Genomic DNA, 18,910 nt, shown 5'->3' with positions numbered 1-18,910 from the left:
AATGGGGTAAAAAGCAGGATGATCCCCTGACAGTGGCTGAAAGGGAGAGTCCCAAGTGGTATGTTCTTGGCCCTCCTTTCTGGGCCAATCCTCATCTTGATGGGTGAAAGGGCAGATGTTCAGAAAAGCCTGGGTTCCTCCCCTGCCCTCATCCCCTTCCTGTCCACGATAAAGCCGTGTTTCCCTTCCAGGTAATTGCTGAGTTCCAGAGGGCCTGAGTAAGGTGGCCAGTCCATCTAATAAGTGTTGTCAGAGTGTAGATGTTGAAATTCCTTTTTCAGGCAGCCATTGAAGTTCTCCACAATGCTGGCTGCCTGTGGGTGACACGGAAGGTCCATCTAATTTCATAAGTCTGGGCCCTCACTGAGTGGAGTGTGTAGTAAGTTGGCATCGTTGGTCACAGGAGATGTCATCTGGGCACCCAAAGGGTGGCAAAGCTGCTTTTCCAAGTATCCTATGTAGGTACTGCACCTGCATAACAAACTGGAAAGGAAAGGCCATATAGCTTGAATAGGTGTCTACAGTGACCAAGGTATAAGACATACTTTGGGCTGGTGGGAGAGGGCCAATGCAGTATACTTACCATGAGCAGTCTTGTGCAGTTCCTTGGGAATAGCTCCTAAATGCCCTTTTTGGGCTCTGGCTTGTAGTTGACATCTCTCATACTGGTAAATGGCAGATTGGGCCTCTTTTAATAGAAGAGGTACTCAATGTTCCTGGGCCCATAATTTCATGGTGGTGTAATATCCATGTCAGGTTTGGTGGTGAATGCACCCAGTGGTGGAAGTATCCATGAGAAATTCAGTTATTTCGTGGATGTCACCAAGGGTAAGTTCATTGTTATCTTCTGGGCAGGGATCATCCTCAGCCTCTTTCCCAGGAGGATCTCCAGCTTCTCTGGGTGTGAAAAGCAGCTTGGTGCATCCTTTATTGGCAAGGTCATTACAGTGATGTTCATTGTGATATGGACCATTGCCACGTACATCAATGTGGATAACATAGCTGGTGTCTTTCCATGCTACCAATTGTTTCCAAAGTCTATTTCCCACATTGGGGACCTTTGATTCTCAATCGCATTCCTTCCATGACCTGACCAGACTTCTAAGCTGCTGGTGACAGCCCATGAGTCAGTGAACAGGTACTTAGGGGTGTGTGGGTCCGAGTGTTCCAGGACTAAGAGGACTGCTTGCAGTTCAGCCCAATGGGCACCGTTTCCAGAGCCAGAGATGGTATGTAGTCTGCTTGAGGAAAGGGAAACAGCGGGTGCTGCTCAATGGATGCCAGATGGCTTCAGTTTGGCCAATCCATCAATGAACCAATGCTGAGCATCTAGTGGGGCAACCTTGAGTTGGGGTTCCCAAGATGCTATGGCAGGGAGGGAAGGGCCCTCATCTGCTGTTGCAACAGTATCACTGTTGAAGAGCACCACTACCTATTCATGCCAAGTGTATTATTCCCTGGGGGCCCAGACAAAAACAATCTTGAATATACCACTTCCATTTGATGATGCTCTGTTGTTGGGCACTGCCTGCGTGAGTATTCTGATTACCCAGGATTCAGGACAGGATGGAGATTTCTGGCCTCAGGAGGACCTGAGAACTCTCAGTGATTCTTTCTGTTTCTTCCAAGACCCAACAGCACACCAGAAATTGCCTCTCTAAGGGGGAGTAGTGCTGGGTGGCATCTGGGAACTTCTTGGTCCAGAAGCCCAGGAGTGTGAGAATTCCTGTTGCTCTGTCCTTCTGCCAGAGAGACCAGTTGGCATGGGTATGGGTAGCAGAAACCTGTAGCTCAGAGATCCAGGCTCCAAAGGTCCTAGAGGCAAGGCAGCTGAAATGACCACTTTTACCTCTTGCAGAGCCTGTTCCTCCTCCAATACCTGTGAGAAAGTACCTGCTTTTCATGTCACCTGATATATAGGTGCCAGGAGGATACCAAGATGGGGAATATGCTAGAGCCAATATGCATATAGCCCAATCAACCACTGAGCCTCCTTTTTGGAGGTGGGTGACTTTAAGGACAGTAATTTGTCCCAATACCAGGTCAGGGATATGGCTCTGGACTCCAGCCAATATACTACTCAAGAAGGTGAACTGCTTGGCTGGGCATTGTATCTTGTAAGAATTTATGGTCCAGCTGAACTGTCAAAGCCCAGTTAGCAATGCATACCGTCCCTAGGTGATTTGTTTCTTGTTCTGGCCTACCAACATGATGCCATAAATGTAATGGGACTCTTGGAGTCCTTTAGGCAGGGGAAGCATACTCAAATCCAGTCCCATTCATTGGTGGCACATAGTTGGGAAGTTTAAATACCTCTATGGTATTACAGTGAAAGTATAAGGACTTTCCACTGCTCCCCCTCCTGGAGTGAGATGGAGTAAAAGGCATTTGCCAGGTCAACAATGGCATTATCAAATACCAGTGGAAGCCATAATGGTTTCCACGTATGTCACAATGTCTGGGACCATGGGTGCAAAAGAGGGCACTTCTGCATTCAAGCACTGATACTCTATAAATAGCCGCCATGCTCCATTCGCCTTTTTCATTGGCCACACTGGACTACTGTAGGCAGAGATACTGAAGCAGATGACACCTGTAGACAGAATGTCCTTTATGAGTTTAGTAATGCTCTTTTCCCCACAGGGAAGCAATATCACTGGTGCTGGACAATGTGGTGAGGAAATGGGAGCACTGGGGGTGCCCAGGATGTCACTCGTCCAACTATGACGGCCAGAATTTGTTGGGATTGGAGAGCATACCCTTGCAATTGCTGCTGGGAGGTGCAGTGGTGCAGGGTATCAATTCCTACAGTGCATCCCCTGGACAGAAACGTGACCACAGGGGACTGACTCACAGGGTGGGAGTAACCCTGTCCCACACCCATGTGGAATGCCCCAAAACTCTCAGTGCTATTTGCCACCACCTTCCCTCTATGACTCCTGGAATAATAGTGACCTGGCACCTGTATCCAAAAGTATCATAAAGGTATGTTTACTGCCCCCAAATTGTACACTCACTGGGGCATATAGTTTTGGTGCCTGGGTGGTGGGTGGATCCCTTGGCCCTACCCCTGGCCCATTTCTAATTTAGTCAAGTATGGGTAAAGAGGTCCCTCCTAGGGGCTGGATTCCTTAGGGCTGAAGGGAGATCTGCAGACCCTAACTCTTCTTCTACTGCCCCTATCTGGGGATTATGAAGAGGGAATCAGGCAGGGGAAGATTGTCCTTGTAGAGCCCATGGCCCTCCTTCTAGTTTATATTTTTCCCAAAGTTCTCCACTGGCGATCCCATCTACAGTGTCCTTTGAGATCTCTTGCTCTAGTAGCACAAGAAAATAACTCAGTGAGTGGCAGCACCCAGAGGAATGGGTAACAGATGACCCAATCTGTAGGTTTTAGGACTTGCTGGAATGAGAGGCATACATCCATACCCACCAGCCTGGTTCCCGAGCCAGGCACTGTGGCAGCACTCCCCTAGCATGGAAAACCCTGCCCCAAGGAGGGAGGGCATGATAAACTCACTCAGTAGTGTCTCCCAGGTGAAGCCCTGGGTGAGGAGCAAAATCAGCTTGTCACCTCACTTGGGGTTGGAAGAGGAGGCTTCTAATAAAGTCATCAATTTCCTGCCACAAAATGGGAATCTGATCAGGGGCTAAATCCCTCTGGCAGGGGTGGAGTATTCACACTTCAATAACCACAACTTCTTCCTCATTACTCCAAGTCTTACTAAAGTCCCCCAGGGTGGATTCTGCTTTTCTGACCCCCTTTAGGATCCAGTCAAACAAAGGGTGCAGCTGTTCCATGCCTGGCTCCAGTGTGTCTGTTGCAGCTGCATAGTCATCCACCCGCTCCGTCTCTCAACTCCAATTGACTGAGAGTTTGTTGGAGGATGGGGTTGGATGTGAGGCAGCCAAGATTTTTCCACTCAGCCTGGTTGATGAGGACAGTCATTTTGCCCTCATCATAAAGTTGGGACAGCCAAAAAAGATGATCTCCTGGCTTTTGCTCATACCTTTCTTTTGAAAGTCTGGTCAGGTCTTTTCATTAGACCTAACATCCCCCCAGGTTGTAAAATGGAAACAGACTGAAACATCATTGCACAATAGAAGGGAGAGTAGGCGAGGGCTGGGAGATGGCCACCGAGTGAGTGTGTGTCCATGATTTCCCCAGTTTTCTAAATTCAATTAGGTCGAGCAGGCTGATGTTCATGTGTATATACAGTTAGTGATTTCTATCCACATGTTTTATCAGTTACTGAAAGAGATGTGTTGAGATCTCCAACTATAATTGTGGATTTATCTCATTTTTCTTTTAGTTTTCTCAGTTTTTGCTTCACACATTTTCAAGCTCTGTTACTGGGTGCATACACATTTAGCTTTGGTAAGTCCTCTTGAATTGACCCTTTCATCACCGTAAGATCACCCTCTAGTTAGATAATATTGTTGGAACTGAAGTCTAATTTATATGATATTGATAAAGCCAATTGGGCTACTGATGACAAAAACCTATCTTATTTTTTTAATTTAAAGTGATTTTTGTGGACACCATAGAGTTTGGCCTTGCCTTTTTACCCAGTATGACAATCTTTGCCTTTTAATTGGGCTGTTGGAACACCATATACATCCAGATTACCACTTAGCATCATTTTTTTTTTAACCTGAAAAACATCCTTTAACATTTCTTGTGGAGTGGGACTGTTAGTCATACATTTTCTTAGCTTTGGCTGAAAATCTCTTTATTTTGTCTTCATATTTGAAGAATATTTTCACTAAATAGAGAATTCAATTATAGTTTTTTTTCTTTCAGCACTTCGAGGATGTGTTACTATTGCCTTCCAGCTTGCAATGTTTCTTATGAGCCTTAATCCACTGTATGTAAAATGTCTTTTTTTCTCTGAATCACTGATTTTCAGCAATTTGATTGTAATGTGCCTTGGTGTGATTTTGTGTTGTTCTACTTGGAGTTCACTGAGCTTCTTGGAGGTATAGGTATAGAGTTTTCATTAAACTTGGAAAATATTTGGCCATTATTTCATTCAAAATTTTCTGCTCCTCCTCCTTCTGAGACACCATTTATACTCATGTTAGACCACTTGATATTGTACCACAACTCATTGAGTGTCTATTCACTTATTTTCAGCCTTTTTTTCTGTAGTTATTATTGCTATGTCTTCAGGTTCACTGATTTTTTATTTTGAAGGGTCCAATCTGCTGTTAAGCCCATCCTGTGATTTTTTTCTTTCCTTTTGGATTTCATATTTCTAAGTTCTGGATGTTCACTTCAGTTCTTTTCTTTTTTGTATCTTTCCTTTCACTCATTTTCATGTTTTCCTCTAAATACTTAAAATTTTTATCTTTATAATAGCTAGTTTAAAGAATGCATTTGCTAACTTCATATAATTTTTTTCTGGGTTTGCTTTTATTGACATATTTGATCTGCTTGAGGTTTTTAAAAAGCTTCATTAGTGAGAGGCTTGAATATGCATAATAGAGACAGAGATTAGCCCCATTACTAAGATGCAACCCTTTTGGGGTCTCTATTGAATGTCTGAGTGCTCAACAATGTCTCCCCCCTTTGGCTGACAAATATCTTCCAGTTTTGTTCAGGTTCTGCCTCCCAGTAGTTGTTCTTTCCCTAGTAGCTCTTTGTCTGGCTTTGTGGCATCTCATTCTAAACATGAGCAGCTTACTATTCAGCCAAAGACTCAAGGTGACTTGAGATTCCTGAATCTATTTCTCTGCATAATAATCTCTTCTCTGATACTCTGTCCCATAAGTAACAGGAAACTCAACTTCCCCATTCTGCAACCTCTATCTTAACTCAGAAAGACCTCTTTGCTTTGATAGGGTTTTCCCTCCTTGCTCGGTAGAAGGTAAAGTGCCTCCAGTTAGGAATACCGAGTGATTTTAGGACTTACTTCATTTGTCTCCCTTCTCTTCAAGACCACAATCTTATGCTGCCTGGTTTTCAAAGCCTGAAAACAGTTGTTTCCTATATTCTGTCCAATTTTTAAATTGTTTATGGTGGGAGCACAAGTCCAGCACTTGTTACTCTATCATGATCAGAAGAGAGAATGCCACACCAGAGGTTTTAATTTCATTTTTAATCTTTTTATTGTAAAAGTTACAGAAAAACACAGAAACAAATGTAGCTTAGTAAATCATTATAAAGTTAAATACCCTTGTAACTATAATCCTGGCTTTGCTAGCCATTCCAGAAAGCCCCCTACTCATATCCAATATTATGACTTTTACAATCACTTTGTTGTATATTTTATAGTTTTATCATCCAAGACGGCATCCCCAGATACTTTAGTTTATTAACTTGAATTGCCTTTTAAGTCTCTTTTAATATCCAGGTGTCCCCCCATCCCATTCTTTTCCTTACTATTTATCATTTGAAGAACTGAGCTGTGTGACCTTTTGAGATACTGAAAATCTGGCTTTTGCTGATTCTGTATCATAGTGCAGTTCAATACGTTCTTCTGTTTTCTCTGTTTACTGAAAACTGCAGCATCCAGAAGTCATTTCTTTGGCAAGACCAAATTATTGTTCTTTCATCTGAAGACACTTAATAACTTGTTTTCATTCTATTTTGATGTTAGCAGCCATTGGTACTCAATGCCTAGATTCACTAGTTCATTTGCAGTTGCAAAATAGTGAAATCCTGGTGTTTTAATTTATTACCTGGAATAATTTTATAAGAAGACAATCCCACATCTAATATTTACCAAGTGGTACAGTTCATTTAGGAAGGGTGGGATAAATATTTGCTTCTTTCCTTTTTTTAGATTTTTAAGATAATGATTTGTAACTATATTAGTTTCCTATGTCTGCTGTAACAAATTACCAAAAACTTGGTGGTTTAAAACAACATTCATTCTCTTATAGTTCTGAAGGCTAGAAGTCTGAAATATGTCTCACAGAGTTTAAATCAAGGTCTCAACAGATGCTCTAGGGAAGAATCTGTTTTCTTGCCTGTTTCAGGATCTAGAGTTTACTACTGCATTCCTTGGCTCATGGCCCCTTCCTCCATCTTCCAAATCAGCAATATGTTGTCTTCTCTCTGACTCTGCTTCCTTTTGCTTCCATCATATAGTCTTCTACTCTTCTGTCTATAGTCAGATCTTCTGCTTCTCTCTTATACGGATACCTGTGATTACATTTAGGACCAATCTGATTAATTCAGGGTAATCTCCTCATCTCAAGATCCTTAAATTTATTACATCTGCAAAGAGCATTTGTCCTCATACAGTAACATCCAAGTTTCCTGGGATTAGAAACTGGGTATCTATTAGGGGCCATTGTTCATTCAGCCTATCACAGTTGACCAATGAGGTTTTTAAAAAGTATTCCTTAATATTATGAACTCACAAATTTAAATATATTTGATCAGTTTTGATCCATTGTAATTCTTATAACTTATTTGGCCAAGGACCTTTTCAATTTGATTCCAATCCTTTTGACATGGCCCTAGTAGTCTTTGATTGCTTCTCTATTATATGACATTTCAAGATGTTCTAGGCTCATCTTATACATTTTCAGCTATAGATGTGGAATCAAACATTTCTCCAAGAAGCCAGGGTTGCTATGATAAATATCATAAAATAAATTGGCTTAAACAACTGGAACTTATTGGCCCATGGCTTTGGAGGCTAGAAGTTCAAAATCAAAGTCTCAATAGGTTATGCTCTCTCATGGGTTCTGTAGCATTCTGGTGCTGGCTTGCCACAATCCTTGGGATTCTGTGACATGCATCTTTGCCTACATCACACGGCAATTTGTCTCTCTGGTCTCCCGTGGCTATCTCTGACTGACTGCATCCAAATTTCCTTGGCCTTATAAGGAGTACAGAAATATGTACTAAGGTCAATATTGATTAAATTTGGCCTCATTTAAATAGTATCTCTGAAGATCCTATTCACAAATGAGTCCACAACTTAACTAATAATAGGATCTTACAAATGGATTCACACCTACAGGAATGCAAATTAAGACTTAAACATGTCTTTATAGGGAACATGATTCAATCCCAACAACATCTCAACCCCATTTTTTAAATTATATCTGCACAATCAGATCATACAGCCATTACATATAATAATCTTTCCCTTTAACCCTTATTTCTTCTTAGTTCTACAAGTAACTATAAATGCTTACCTCCAGTCCTTAGATTGATATTTCTCAAGTCATTTTGGATGTCTAAGGCTTGTTTTCTGGTAGGTTCTTTCAGAAGTGTTCATGGGAACAATGGTCTCTCAGTTCATGCTTGTTGATAACAGGTTGACTCTGGCTAAACTTGAAGTTAGTTTTGCTGGATATAAACTCCTTGGCTTAAATTTTCTTTCCTTGGTGTATATACTGGTTTGGATCTGTTACGTATCCGCAGGAAAGCCTATGTGCTTTTAATCAAATCTTGGGGCAGACTTATTGTGGGTAAGACCTTTTCATTAGGTTGTTTCCATGGAGAGGTGACCCTGCCCATTTGAGATGCGTCTTAATCCCCTTGCTGGGGTCCTCTACGAGAGGACAGAAGGCAGAGATGTTTTGGAGAGAGCTCAGAAAAGCTACAAAAGAAAATGCCCCAGAGAAAGCCATTTTGAAACCAGAAGCTGGGAGATCAGACGTCACCATGTGCTTTCCTATGTGACAGAGGAACCTCAGATGCCATTGGCCTTTCCTCAGAGAAGGTATCTACCTCTTGATGCCTTAATGTGGACATTTTCATGGCCTTAGAACTGTAAATTTGCAACCTAATAAATCCCCAATGAAAAAGCCAACCCATTTCTGGTACATTGCATTCTGTCAGCTTTAATAAATCCCGACAGTGTGGCTGTATGAAGCTGAATGGACCCCAGAAAATCGTGTTCTTAGAGCTAATCCGTTCCTGTAGGTGTAAACCAATTGTAGGTGGGGTCTTTGATTAGGTTATTTCAGTTGAGGTGTGTTCCATGTGGGTCTTAATCCTCTTACTGGAGTCCTTTATATACAGAGAGATTGAGACACAGAGAAAGACCTAGAAGCTGAGAGAGAAAGCCACAGAAACAGAAAGGAAGCCAGTGAAGCCAGAAGCTGGAAGCAATGAAATCCAAGAGAAGGGAGAGACCAGCAGATGGTCCCATGTGTCTTTCCATCTGACAGAGGAGTCCGGGATCACCAGCAGCCTGTCTTCAGGAAGAAGGTATCATCTTGATGATGCTTTGGTTTGGACATTTTCAAAGCCTCAGAACTGTAAGTCTGTAAACTAATAAATTTCCATTGGTAAAAGCCAGCCCATTTCTGGTATATTGCATTGGATAGCCTAGCAGACTAAAACTCTTGGTTACTTAATATGTTACTCCATTTTAAAGGCACAGAGCATTGCTGCCAAAAAAACCTGATAACAATCTAATTCTGTTGCCCTTATAAAACATATACTGTTTTTTCCTAGCTGTTCAAAGGATTTTTCTTTTTCTTTAAGTCCAGTAGTTTTGCTAGAATATGTCTTGATCTTGGTAGTTCTGGAATTATATTCTCTGGTTGATATACTCTTTTAATATATAATTTCACAATATTTTCAGCATTTGTTCCAATTCTTAATTTTTTTTTTCTTTAGGAACCTCTATATCTGTACATTGAATCTTTTCTTATCTTCAATATCTGTCACTTCCTCTCAAATGCTTTTTATTACTTTCTATATTTGTTTTTAAAAACTTCCCTCCTTTTCATCTACTATTTTGTAAAGCATTATTTGTCTGTGTTTCTGTGCATGTATGTGTTTTGTTTGTTTTCTCCTATATTCCTTCTAGTTTATTCATCATTTCTGAAATTGTTTCTTTTACTTCTATTTTTTTATGTATATCAGGTCCTTTCCCAATTTTACTAATTCTGATTTATGTATTTTTTTTTTTTCTTGTCTTGTATCGCTTTCTTAATGTTTTGTTGTTCATTCTGAAGTGGTATGTTTTGGTTTACATATATTTTGAGTATGTCCTTCTAGTGTGGTTTCATTGCCTGCGGAGTTATTCTATTCTTTATTGTCATTTTTCTTACAGCTACTTAGTATGGTATTTGACCTCAGTGGTTGTCTGGTGCTCATTTTTATGTGAATTTAATTTTTAAGGCTTCTTAGAATATTTGGTTAAAATAGTTTTTCTAAATTCTAACAAGCTCCCTGCTCTGTTGCTTTCATACAATATTAAAACCATGCTGGCATGCTTGGTATAGTTCCTGGTTGTTTCTTCCCTTCCTTTTATCTGACCTTCTTTTTCCTTCATTTCAGTTGATCATATACTGAACAATTTAAATTTATCCCCACAGTTTCTCCTCAGTGTGAGGCCCTTTTCTGGAAGGGGGTCATAACAGATGAGTTATGACAGTTTTGTGAACTAGTTGGTTTTAGACCCTTTAAGACTTACCACAGGCATCTCACTATTGGAACATGCAAAACTCTTCCAGTGTCAGCTGCTTTTCCCAAAATAATTTGCCACGCTTTCCACTGAATAATTTGTAGTTTATGTGGGGTTCTTCTGTTCTGAGATCCATCCAGTGTCCCACTACTTCACTCTGCTTTTTCCTGCATAGACACTAATAGAACATGGGTCTTGTGGCTATTGGTGGTTTGTTCCCCCTTGCTTGTATTTGGGTGCTTGTCTTGTCTGTTTGTAAACACTGCTTGTTTTTCTTTTGTTATCTAGTTGCAGTGTTTGTTTTTATGTGGGATTCAAAGGATCTTAAAGCTATGCTCTCATGTCTACCACCATCTTCTCAGAATTACAAGAGTTAATTAAATGATAATTTAATATAAAAATGTTAACTAGATATTAAAAAGTTGAAAAGCTATAGCAAGAACACTCGAATATCACAGAGCTAGCCACTGTCACACCCCGGGTTGGGGGAACAAAGGGGGTGCTGCTTGGCTGGTGCTGATATTTCTGATCCCAGAGGAGGGAACTCATATTAGGATCCAGCTCTTTGAGAAGCAGATGCAACTGACTAGTGGCTGGTGTTGGCTTCCCTGCATGAGAGGGAGGGGTGAGGAGAGCTGTGTTACAAACAGCATGGCTCTTTGGCAAGGTGAAGCTTTACTAGGGTAATGCTATTAAAAACAGGAAGCAAACAGTGTAGAAAAAGGAGATTAAGTTCTTCTTTTTCCTTCTTCCTTCTTGCTTTTGATCACCCTTTAGTCTTTCTTATTGACAGACTTGAAGAGAGAGCAAGGTGGAAAAACTGAAATGTTATTTTCAGGATTCCAGTTCAATTATATCTCAAAGATGGTGAGTCTGTTTTGTGAACCCATAGTTCTACTAGTTACTCTCTCAGATTATACTGGATGGTAATATCTCTACCATTAGTTCTTCAAAATGGAAAATCTTCATTACTTACTGTGCTGGTTTGCATGTATTATGTCCTCCCAAACGCAGTGTTCTTTAATGCAATCTTGTAGGGGCAGATGTATTAGTATTGATTAGATTGGAACCTATTGATTGACTATTTCCATGGAAATGTGACTCAGTCAACTGTGGGCAAGACCTCTGATTGGATAATTTCCATGGAGGTGTTATTCCACCCATTCAGGGTGGGTCTTAATTAAATCACTGGAGCCATATAAAAAGGTTGACAAACAGAAGGAACTCAGTGCAGCTACAGCCAAGAGAGACATTATGGAGGTAGCCATTGAAAGCAGACTTTTGCTGACACTTGGCTCCGGAGAAGCTAAGAGAAGACAAAACACCCCAAGAGCCACATTTTGAAGAATGCACAGGAGCTGAGAGAAGAGATGGAACAGCAGACACCAGCCACATGCCTTCCCAGCAAACAGGTTTTCCAGACACCATTAGCTTTCCTTCGGTGAATATACACTTGTGTTGATGCCTTAATTTGGACATTTTCATGGCCTTCAGACTGTGAATTTGTAATCAAATAAACCCCTTTTATAAAAGCCAATCCGTTTCTGGTGTTTTGCATAACAGCAGCATTAGCAAACCGGAACAGTTACCTACTGAATTTTTTAACCCCTTTTGTAAGGAAAACACAAAAGTTGTTAAGAGAAACACAAAAGTTGACATTTCTCCTCCAAGACTGTGAACACCAAATACACATATGCCCAAGCACAGAGCTTGACTGGCTTCTCCCAGCTGTGGCTGATGTAACTAACACAGCTATAAGGCTGAAGACTATGGTAGATGTTTCACCCATATGTGTGGATTCCATGAAGGAATCTTATTAAAGATATCTGAATCAAAAAAGAAGTTGAACACATCCTAAAGTAATTTGGGTGGAAAATAAAAATATATATTCTGGGCCCCTCTCCCTGAAGAGCTGGGGGAGGATGCAGAAGTGTTGGACTTCCTCACCCGGATTGTTGCTGACGTTCTCACAAACATTGGGGACTGACAGCTTGATGTGCTGAGCCCTCTGTCTTGGGGCTGGCCCCTACGAAGCTTGCTGCTGCAAGGAGAGGCTAAACCTGCTTATAATTGTGCCTAGGAGTCTCCCCGAGTGCCTCTTTGCTGCTCAGATGTGGCCCTTTCTCTCTAACTAAGCCACCTTGGTGGGTGATGTTGCTGCCCTCCCCCTACATGGAACCTGACTCCCAGGGTGTAAATCTCCCTGGCAACGCAGGATATGACTCCCGGGGATGAATCTGGACCCGGCATCGTGGGACTGAGAACATCTTCTTGACTAAAAGGGGGATACAAAATGAAACGAAATAAAGCTTCAGTGGCTGAGAGATTTCAAAAGGAGTCGAGAGGTCACTCTGGTGGACATTCTTATGCACTGTATAGATAACACTTTTTAGGTTTTAATATATTGGAATAGCTAGAAGTAAATACCTGAAACTACCAAACTCCAACCCAGTAGACTTGACTCTTGAAGACGATTGTATAATAATGTAGCTTATAAGGGGTGACAGTGTGATTGTGAAAACCCTGTGGATCGCACTCCCTTTATCCAGTGTACGGATGGATGAGTAGAAAAATGGGGACAAAACCTAAACAAAAAATAGGGTGGGATGGGGGGGATGATTTGGGTGTTCTTTTTTTATTTTTTATTTTTATTCTGATTCTTTCTGGTGTAAGGAAAATGTTTAAAAATAGATTGGGGTGATGAATATACAACTATAAGATGGTACTGTGAATAGCTGATTGTATACCATGGATGATTGTATGGTATATGATTATATCTCAATAAAATGGAATTAAAAAAACAAAAAAAGTTGGAGCTTTAGCTGCCCAGAAGGTTATTTTTTAGCTCTGAACAGGGCAGATGCTGTCCTCCAAGCTTTCTGGCTTGCTTGTGCAGAGAAGAAAACGCTTGGAGCTGTTGGCTGAGGCTGCCATCATCCAGCAGAGGTGCCAGGAACAGCATTTGTGCAGCAAGTAGTTGATCTCTGCAGAGGCAGGATGTGAGGCTAAGGGCAAAACAGGCTTCAAAGGAGAAAGAAACAAAATGATCCTAGTGCACACAGCCTATTGTCCTAAGAGGAGTCATATCAAGGCAATGGTAACAACGTCTGAGGCTCTAGGAATTTCTTCCTTGTTTATGGTACTTAATACTTGCTTGTATCTCAGTATTTATAACAAACATATAATAAAATTGGTATGTATTTATCTGTCTCCTCCATTGGACTTTGAGAACCCTAATAAGTATATCCCTTAGAATCCTGGAGTACTTGTTTGGAATTAAATAAGGAACACTTTCAGAATGTATGTCAACTCATAAATTAAACAATTATAATGTTAATGTACATAGGTGTAGCTATTATGGGTTAACCTTTAAAAAAATCTTAACAACTGGGTACATAAGTGTCCTCTAATTGAAATGAAATGGTATGCATTTTTTTTAACTGCATATATTATTTTCTTTTCTGAAATGTAAATCGGGGGGGGAGGGGTGGGGGGCAGGTGGACAGGAGTTTTAAAAATTTACCGAGCAAGAGAAAAATGTGCCTCTCTGGGTTAACTTAGCTGTATTAGTCACGGTTCTCTAGGGAAACAGAACGAACAGGAAATACATGTAAATAGCATCAGATTTTATAAAACTGTCTCATGCAACTGTGGGGATGCAGAAGTCCAAATTCTGTAGGGCAGCTGCAAGCTGGCAGTACGATGAAGGTCTTCGATGAATTCCCCAGGAGAGGCTGGCAGGCTCAAGAGACATAAGTTCTCTCTCCTGAGTGCTGAAGTTATCATTTCCCCCTTGAAGACTTCAACTGATTAGATTAAAAGTCTCTCACTGCGCAAGACAGTCCCCTTGGCCGAATGCTGATGTATATCAGCCATAGGTGCAATCAACGTACTGATGATTTAAGTCCACAAAATGTCTTCCCAGCAACAGATAGGCCAGTGCTTGCTTGACCAGACAGCTGGGTACCCACCATCACTTGGCCAAGTTAACACATGAACTTAACCATCACACTAGCCAACGTGGAACACTACGTAACATCGCATATTAATCTGAATTAATACAAACCATGAGTTATAATGTTGCAGTTATATTTGAACTAATTTGCATTATTCTCAAGTCAGAAAACTTTTTAATTCAATTATCTCAAGCAAAATCATGGCGATGGTGTATATGAGTCTATTTTTGGATCCACTGACCAATTATTTGATACTGAATCTGCCCTAAAAAATACCTGTGTATTGTTATTGTTTAAAACACATATTAAAAGTGTTTAAGATTCTATGAAACACTGAACAAGATTAAAAAAGCAACAAACTTTTAACTACAAAACCTGTCCTTTAGGTACATCTCCCAATACATATATATATATATATATATATATATATATATATATGAATTGAATAACTAACATTACCTAATAAAGGAGTTACAATTAACATTAAATTAAATGTGAATTTTAGGCAATGAAGTTAGGAACAAGGGAAAAGACCCCAACATTCTGTGGAAAAATGACTATGTAGATCTTTTAATTAGACTGAAAGTGATGTTTAATATTAGTTATATTTTGATAGACTACAGATTTCCACAACCAAATTAGGCTTAATAACACAAATGGGTCATTAAAGAAAGTGGAGGGGAGGTGGTAATTGTACCTTCTTCCTCCTCCTCCTCTGAGTTTCACCCACCTTAATAAATGGTATTTCTTCCAGCTGTCTAAGACAAAAACCATGCAGTGATCCCTGATGCTTCTGTTTCTCCCATATCCAAACCTCAAATTCTGTTAGCGCTCTCTCTGAAATATATTCAGAATGAACCACTTCTTTCCAATATCCCTGCTATCACCCATCATTTACAGCTTGGATTACTACAATAATATATAATTCTAAAGTGTTCATTCCTTCATTTGTTCATCCATCTACCATCCAACAAATACTAATAGAACAACCACTTATACCAGACACTGTTCTAGGCACAAAGGTACTTGGCGAGTTGCCCTTTTGGCCTTTACACAAGGAACACCTCTTACCCATACCAAATCTTACTATGGTGTGTTGTCCCAGGAAATAAGTCTCCAAGACATTAAATAGAGTCAATTTTGAGAAAATAGCTCTAAAGATTAGGTAAGGAAGCATTTTCCTAATCAGGATTCTAATGCTTTGCTTCCAACTAAACTGGAGAGCTTAAACGATCATTAAGAATATTTTGATGATAGTTCACCATCAGTAAATGACTTTTGGCATATAATTCAGAAGGAATAAAAAGAATTGGAGGAATTAAAAGAATTGAGTGAAGACGATGTATCAACACTCTTTTTATTCCTCTCAACTTAATGAATGAGATGTTTTGGCCTTTACATATCTAAATATGAAAAATAGAGAATTGATGTTGAACTTGGTCAGATTATAGCAATAAATAATATTCATCTGTGGATAATTAAGGTAAATGATAAAAAGCCTGATCTCATCAAGCAATGCATTTCAACAAAATCTTATTTTTTATATTTAATACTTATCAAAAACTGTGATATTTGTTTTTATTAACTGTACACTAATAATGGTTGTTACGATTTAAGAAAACTTCCTCTGGACTGTTAACATTTAGAGCATTATGATAACAGGATATGATAATAAATTTAAATCTATACTCATTCTTGCTGCAAGAAATGAAAACCAATAAAAGACTTTCATGCATAAAAACATACTATATTACAGTAGATTTCTATAGGGCAGGGTTTCTCAACAGCAGTACTGTTGACATTTTGGACCAGTTAATTCTTTGTTATTGAGGGCTGTCCTGTGCAATGTAGGTTGTTTTGTAGCGTGCATGGCCTCTTTCTGCTAGATGTCAGTAGCACTCTACACCTGGGTTAGGACCAAAAATATCTCCAGGCATTGCTGAATGTCTGCTGGGGGGGGGGGGGGGAGTGTGCAAAATAGTTTCCAAAATAGAATCACTGCTGTGATGGGATAGCAGTAACACAATGTAAAACTGTAAGTTTTAAATTTACTTAGTTCACTTTTTAAAAATGGTGGGAGGTATCAAAATACCATGGTATTTAATTCTATAGCATATGTTTAAGGAGTTAAGTAATAGTTATTTACTGTAAAATAACATTTTACAATGCACCAGAAATTACATTCTTTGCCATTATTTAAATGTATGATGGAGAGTTTTGGATGTTAGCTTATAATCCAGTAGCTGAAGTATCCTGTAGTTTACAGGACAGGTGGGTAATGTACATTAACACTCCCTGATCTTTTTCCAAACTCTAATAGGATACTTTTAAAACACTCTGAGTTTACCTCATATGGCTTTAAGACTTTTTTCCTTTTGAGGAATGTATTAAATTCTTGAAGGCTATCTTTCCAGATAAGTCTAGAAAACTTAGCTGAAAAGATCATCAGGGCTCTTAAACAAGTGTGAACTATTTAGATACAAAGCAAATATTTTTAAAATACAGTTTGTATAGACTAGTAACCTTTTTTTTTTTCTTCCATTCTTCCAATGATGCCAATTCAATTTCAAGGATTTGGGAGTTGAGAATAAAGAACTCCAAAGACCTTTTCCATACAGAGACACAGTACCTCCTTACTCCTGAAACCAGTCTCCTAAATAATTTCTCACTATGCCCCAAACCTTAACCAGTTTACTGGCAGGAATGCCAATGGAATCTTTCATTAGAATTATAAAAATAAAATTTTATGTAGTGCTTTTATTGTTTCAAAACAATTCCACAGATCTACAAGATAGGTAGAAAAGTTATGTTAGAGATAAGAAATTTGCAGTTTGGTAATGCCTTGCCTAGTTTACATTCAGCAGCAGCAGAGCTGGAATACAGCCCAGGTCTCCAGACTAATGACAACAAACTCTTTTCACAAGAAACGCTCCTTTGAGCTTTTGCTCATAACTCTATGTTGAATGGAGTTTTAGGATGTCTGAAGGCAAGTTAAACCATATTACTCTCAAGGGTGGCATTAAGCGTTCAGTTATAGCAGCCAAAATTCTCAAGTAGTCACTTGGTACAAAGTTTTGAAGACCATATCTTCCAATTGGTCTGTACTTAACATAGTATTATTTAAGAACCACTTTTATGTTGAATATTTATTAAATTGCCTAAAGCCCCCCCAAGTTTGAATTCTTCTATCATGAAGATGAAAACATTAACCTCAACAGTACTCTTCAATCTGATGCCTTGCTTTTGAAAATCAAACAGCTGTTGAGAGAAAACAATACAGAAAAGTGAACCTAATAATCTAATACAGATGTTTCTCATTAAGCCACTGGAAAGAGTTGACGTATGCAGGCCAAACAGTTGCTGCAGACTAAAAATTACTGTTCAATCCCTAAAATTAATTCAGTTAAGACTCAGACATTTAATAACGTATCAAGAACCATGCCTCTCGGAGTAACAACCATTCCTCATTTCAACTATTTTAGAGCTAAAACTAAAAAGCATCATATATTTGCAGCTACTGCTTGAGTCTCGGTCCCCAAAAGCTAACAGCAAAGCAAACTGCCTTAGTCAGCACTTCCAAGTCATATTTGCAGTCGTGGCGCGAATCTGGGCCAACGCGCCTGTACGGAGCGCCAGGTGGCCCCGGATCCCCAAGGCGACAGCCACAGCAACGCGCCGTAGCCCTCAGGGCAGGCTCAGGCCCGGGCCCGGCGGGGGAGGGGCCGGAGCGTCCGCCCGCCCTTGGGGACCCTCAGGGGCGTCGCCAGGAAATTCACTTCACCGGGAAGAAGGGAACAGCTTCAGGACCGGCTGGGGAGGCAGGCGGCGACCAAAAGCAAGGCTGCGAACTGCTCATCCCCAGCTTCTTCCGGGAAGTTAGCACAGAACGCCCGGTGACACCGGGCCGTGTCAGTTTCCACTTCATCCGATATTCCCTTTAACACGGTGTCTTGGGGACTTCGTTCTTTCCGTGCCCATTTAGGGAAATTCAAGATGCCTACACAGATACGACAGCCACCAAAGCTGAAACGCACAGAGTCAACCGTCCCCCTCGACACACGCCTTTCCCACGGGTCACTCCGCAGGCCCCGCCCCCTACCGTGAGGCGCGCCAGCTCCCACCACGCTCACCTCAGACCCGCCCCGCCCCCAGGCGCGCGCCCGGCCCGTAGAAGGCGCGGAGAACGTTGCCCCACCCACTCTGGCCCCCGCCCACTCTGGCCCCGCCTCGCGCATCCTATCCAGTGCGGATTGCAATAGGCTTCCCCAATTCATTTCTCCCCCCCCCCCTTAAAGGACCATTTCCAAAATGTCAACAGACCCGAATAAAACTCAACAATCATAGAATATTATTATTACAAGTCATTACACCGCCAGAGCTTGCGAATTTAGCCCTCTTCCAAAAACTCAAGCTCCACCCCCAGGGAGATACCGCCCCCTAAAACTGCCCCCACGAGCCCGCGCTTACGCTTTCCGGTTGGCACGCGACGCGCTCGCCCCGCCCCGCCCTGCCGGCCCCTCCCCCCGCCACCACCCCGACTCGGTCCCTCTCTTAGGAGAGCCCCCGGGT

General features: G+C 40.8%; 1 long non-coding RNA gene across 1 annotated transcript; it reads right to left on the bottom strand.

Moving 5' to 3' along the window:
- Window positions 1-6,092: 6,092 nt before the first annotated feature.
- LOC119539545 lies at window positions 6,093-8,642 on the bottom strand. Its single transcript, XR_005217902.1, has 2 exons — window positions 8,158-8,642; window positions 6,093-7,150 (listed from the first exon to the last, which is right to left on the bottom strand). It is a non-coding gene; the product is annotated as an uncharacterized LOC119539545 (long non-coding RNA).
- Between the last annotated feature and the right edge of the window lie 10,268 nt (window positions 8,643-18,910).

This window comes from Choloepus didactylus, chromosome 1 (genome assembly GCF_015220235.1).
Source record: "Choloepus didactylus isolate mChoDid1 chromosome 1, mChoDid1.pri, whole genome shotgun sequence".
NCBI lineage: Eukaryota > Metazoa > Chordata > Mammalia > Pilosa > Megalonychidae > Choloepus > Choloepus didactylus.
Note: the sequence above shows the minus strand (reverse complement) of the source record. Positions and strands in the feature narration are given on the sequence as shown.